Source organism: Callithrix jacchus, chromosome 9 (genome assembly GCF_049354715.1).
Source record: "Callithrix jacchus isolate 240 chromosome 9, calJac240_pri, whole genome shotgun sequence".
Taxonomy (NCBI): domain Eukaryota; kingdom Metazoa; phylum Chordata; class Mammalia; order Primates; family Cebidae; genus Callithrix; species Callithrix jacchus.
In genome coordinates this window covers 95833324-95838930 of record NC_133510.1, presented here as the reverse complement: position 1 = coordinate 95838930, position 5607 = coordinate 95833324, and the positions used below count along the sequence as shown (strand labels likewise).

The 5607-nt window shown below is 33.8% G+C and overlaps 1 pseudogene; it reads left to right on the top strand.

Moving 5' to 3' along the window:
- The first annotated feature begins 4587 nt into the window (after positions 1 to 4587).
- Positions 4588 to 4937, top strand: LOC100391251 (p53 and DNA damage-regulated protein 1 pseudogene; annotated as a pseudogene).
- Positions 4938 to 5607: the final 670 nt, after the last annotated feature.

Here is a 5607-nt window from a genome sequence, read left to right as displayed (position 1 = left end):
TTGGGAGGCATAATTATGACTGCTGAGAACCTCTGTTTAGTATAAAATGTCCTAAATCATAGTAATGTCTATACTGTATTTACTTACATATTTTTGCTTTATTTATTAATTGACACATTATCTACTCATAAAAGAAGGATGTATCAAATATGTAATATGTTTTATAGTTAATTAGAATGAAATTATTTAGTAAATATGATACATAACAAACATAGAAGAATAATTTAAGATCCTAGAAGTTCAGCCATATGAAATTATGGCATTACATTTGATTAATCATAATTACTGTTTATATATTTTTCTGCATGAAAATTAACCTTCAAGTGTGTAACATTTGAGGATATATGTACAACAAGGAACATTAGAAATACAAAAGGAACAAGTGTTTAAAATAATTACTGTGCAAAGGAAAAGGGAAAATGGAAGTTGGCAAAAACAATCTCAAATGCTCTTCTTCCAAGAAACAATTTTATCAGAGCTCAATTCTGAGAAAATGTAAGTAATATATTGTGGAGTAGACTATTCTTTACAAAACAGATAGATTATTACACTCTGGATCAGACAGGAAAATTATGCAATCTTGTTGAGCAGTTAGAATCCTTGGAGTAAATGGAAGTAAAGTTTCACTAAAATAAGATAAATTAGCTAACATAAGAGACAATTTTAATTCATTAATGCAAAAACCTCTCTGCAAAACCTACTTATCACTAAAACAAACTTTCAGATCCTGCATAAATTGTTTTTTGAGATGAAAGAGAAAGAGTAGCAGGAATAAGATAATCATTTTTTTTTAGCAGATTGAAAGTAAAGCTGGTCTTACAGATTTAAATTCTCAAACAAAAATCTATGTAATTCAAGAAACTAAAATGCAGTGGATATAGGAGACAATTGTTTTGAATGACTTATTAAAGTCAGATTAATTTCATACATACTTTTACCCATGCCCAAAAGTTTCTCATGAAGGTTTTGGAGCACTAAACAGAGTTTTTATTTGAATCTAATTTAATCTTCATTATTAAAGGCCAATTGCAGAAGCAGTTTTGTAGGCTGCAGTGTATTGCAGTTTTAAAACTGGAGGTTGAAATTCTTGGTCCAGGAATGAGAAGCCTGAAACAGATGACTCACTTGTGGTTTCATGAAATATTCTATTATTATTAAACTTTCTACATTATTTTATTCCTTTATTTAAAATATCGAACATGAATATATGAAGAATCAAGTTAGAATTATAAAGTAATAGCTTACCTTTTTATAATCATATACTCAAATCATAATTACAACATTAGAACATTTTTACATGCAATCTTATTTAATTCTCACAAGCTACCTTGCAAAACTAGCAGGAAACAAGTTACTGCAATTTAGCAAATTCAAAATGTGAGGCTCAAGTATATTAAGTGATTACTTAGAGTTAGTAATTAGAGGAGTTTGGAACTACAATTTAAGGCAAATAAGCAACATCTTCAAAGTATACTGAAATTTATAGGAGAATTTATACAAATGCTGGTATAACTTTACTTTGACCTCAACGAGCTTTATAAAGCCTGTTTCAGAAAAGATCCACCTATTCTATAAACCTGCCAGGTTTAATCCTCTCTATGCTTTCCATCATGCTTTTGCTTTCATATGAAATATCTTCCCCTTCTGCTATGACTGTACACTCTCTGTTTGTATATTACACTTCCAGACACATGTATATTGCAAGATCTCTACGAATATTTTTTGAGTGATAGCTTTTATTCACTTCCTGAAGCTTTTAGAGTCATCACATTTGTTTTGTGTCTAATTACGTTACTGCTTCTTTGCTGTAACACACTTTAAGTGTGTTATCCTCACCTCTTGAACTGCATTGTAATCTGTTTGAGAAAGGAATATGTTCATAGTTCTGTTTTCCAAAAAGTGAGTCGATGATAACATATATATTTTAAAATTATTAATATTATACTAGTATTAAGTTGTCCCTTACTGATATTTTGGTGATAAAATACCTTTTTCACCATAAATTTATTGACATAAACTATCTTAAACCCATTGGATTTACCAGCTCTTTAGTCAACTCCTATTAACCTCTCATTTTGTTGGCAGCTTTTGCAGGGATATACACACAGAGACATATGCACACTCATATATTCACTCACACATATACTGAAGTATCATGCCCCAAGCCTATGTTCTCAGTAATTTGTTTTCTGCTGGTTGGCTGCCATGCCTTACTCTTAATTAATAGGATGCTTTTCAACAGAAATATTATGCCTTGAGCATATTCATAAGCAATGTGTCTTCTTATGAAGATTTAAAGGTTATGATAAGGGAAAGAATCTTGAACGTTAGTGAAGGCAGGGGCAGAAATTTTTTTGTCAGGTAAGTTCTTTGCTTATCACTAAGTTATATTACATTGCTGTTTTAATTTTATACTTAGAAAAAGCCTTCTAGGTTAAACCAGAAAACTAGAATATATATATTCTAAACATACATATATACATATAAATATATGTATATATGTTTAAAGTCCAACTAAAATGAAAGTCTGGCACAATAATAATCATGTGCCCACTCTATCAATCTACTTGTTTTTGAAAAAAGTATGCAATTATTTTTTCAGCTTTTGAAACACAAGATTATAGGCCCAAGTTCATTTCTAACTAGTTAGATGACAATATATTATATGAGCTTTGGGGTTTTATTCAGATGATTGCCTGTCATTTTTCAGAAATGATTATCTTTATTATCACTAATAAATTATATATTCTTATTTATTGAGTTATCCCACAGAATATAATACAATTTATAAGAATAAACAAATGAAAAGTAAACTTAGTTCTACTTCATATTACAAATAGCTTTCATAATAGAATAATATGCACAAAATATTTACATGATTATAAATACATAAAGGATTCATTTTTTAAAAAAATTCAATTTTCTCTTGATTTCTAACAAAAATATTTTTTATTAAACATAGTTTGTTCTATTAATGGAAAATATGCATTTCAAAGTTTGTGTAAATTATTACTCCCTTTGGATTTCTCTGTAATATATGTTCATAGTGGGGTGTAAAAGTGAAACTTAAATTTGAATATGAAGAGTGAATGGTCTTTGGTGGAGTCAGGGTCATAGAAAAATGTTGCAAACAGAGGGAACAACATGGGTGGAGACAGGAGGTGAGAGAGCATGTGGCTCCTGGGAGACTTCAAGAAATTCAATGTTGCTGGATGGTTGGAGGGGAAGCAGGAAGTGATGTCAGGTGGCAATGGTGAGACCGATAGAAACAATTATTCTTGATTTCTTCAGTAACTTCATACCAGAGTTTATCATAATTTTGCCTCATTAAGGAAAATACATTGGAATAAGGCAATGTTTGAGGCAGAAGGACAAGATAAGCATCGACGGCAACAAAATATAATAAAACGTGTTGTTTTTTAATTTGTTTGTTTGTTTTATGTGTGGCCTAAGAGAGCATAAAGAATCAGTGATGTAGCCCAGGTTCAGTTTTGTTTTATTTTGCTTTGTTTTGGAGGAGTAGTGGTATAGACAGCCGTGACATTTATTATAATAGAATACAGAGGAAAAAAATCTTTTATTAATAGTGGTTCAGAAACAAAGAACTGGTTTGGAGTTTTTTTTGTATAAATTATCTCTAAGAAAACAAATTAGCAAAGTACAAAAGGTAATAGCTACCATTTTGCGATGAAATGAACCAGGCTCCTTGGAGAAATAGCAGATTCTAGGACTGAAGGAATAAAATGAAATAAAAGCATCATACATATAGTGCCAGAAAGTAAGAAAAAGCTCAAAGCAAATAAAAAAAAAAGAATGGGGTTATGTCAAAGTGGCACAGGAACTAATTTAAAAGAGATCTCAATGGACAAAACTAAAATAATTTTAGCAATAAAATAAGCAAGGTAGTATTTAATTATAACTCAAAATATAAACTAAATGTACAGGAATATGTATTTATACTACCAAATTATTTTTTAATGAATAAATGAAGGATAAGATTGAGTCCTCCTCACAGAAGGGTCCCAAATGATATTTATTAATACTCCCTTAAATAGAGCCCAGAAATAGATCCATATAAATATAGTTAATTGATTGCTGACAAAAGAACAAAGACAATACAGTGAAGAAAGATACATCTTTTTAACAAATGGTTCTGGAACAAATGAACTTCCACATGCAAAAAAGTAGACAAAGAAAAAGACTCTTGACACAGACCTTACACCCTTACAAAGTTAACTCAAAATAGATCACAGACCTAAATGTAAAATGCAAAATTATAAAACTCCTAGAAGAGTTTTGAAGTAGAAGTGGCATCTTATCCCTACCTGGCCATGTGGAGGCAACATTCATTAAGCTCCAAGGTGACTAGATCACCTCTGGAATATTGAAATTTATTATGAAGGGTTAAGCAAGTCACATTTTGGTCCCATTTGACCTTAACCTAAAGTTAAATATATATACATAAGATTGCTGTAGTTAAAATGTTAGTTTCAAAACACTGTATGGTATTTTAATTAAATAATGGAGCAGCTTCTTCCACCATTGAAAGATCAAATGAAGGGTTGTGCACCCGAGTTGGTGGGTGCCATGATGTCACCTGATGCAGAGTGCATTCTGTGGTACCTGGTAAGAGGAGCTTGTTGAAGAAGTGCTGGTGAACAAGCAGCAGATTGTGGACGTGGACCCCAAAAGGAATCAAAACCCAGAGTGCCTTAGAGCCCTGCAGAATGGTCTCAGCCTCTCTGAAGATGTGGTTTGCTTTGGGAACATGCTTATCAAGATGCCTCACCCTCGGATGAAGGAAACGATTGAGAAAAATCGGGATCATCTGGATAAAGAAATAGAAATTATCTAAAAACAATGAGGCCCAAGGCAAACCAGAGCCGAAGAATTTCAACTTGAACTCCTTCAACCAGGATGAACTTAACGCTCTCTAGTTCTTCTAGTAAGAATGAGACATAAGAATAAAGAAGGGGGACTAGTGACCAGCATCTCTCCCTGGGGTCATGGAGGACCCAAGTCCCTCCATACTTGATGCCTGTAAGGACAGGCTCTCCTGTAAGGGGTAAGGCATACAGAGTCCAGCCATGGCTCCTGTACGAAGCCTCATTGTCTGTAGTACTTGGGTGCTCTGTGACAGCAGGAGGAAACACTCAACCTGTCCGTGGCTGCTGGACCCCACCACCAGGGCTCAGTGGACATAAAATCTATTGACAGGCCCTGGCAGTCACTAGTGGGTATGTGTGGCAGTGGCTGTAGGGTGCAAGAGTGACTGCAACAGACCCTTCTCAACAATGACCTGCTGTTTGCATGGGCCCTGAGCAGAGAGGAAGGGAGAGGGGCAATGGAACCTTCATTCCAGTATTCCTTTTAGAAAGGGGAGAGAGAATTTCAGGCAGGTGTAATGGAATTGGAATAAAGCAGGAGGCTCACGGATGGTTTCTGAGTAAAGGACAGAATCGTGGTGCTCTGTGGTTCCTTCCATGGGCAAACATACACATTTCTCTCCACTGCTTCCATTTTTGCCCCCTTTTTCCTGTTTGCTTTCAAGAGTAGATGCAGCTTATCAATGTGCTGTGGCTGCACTTTGGTCAGGAGGGCGTTGCA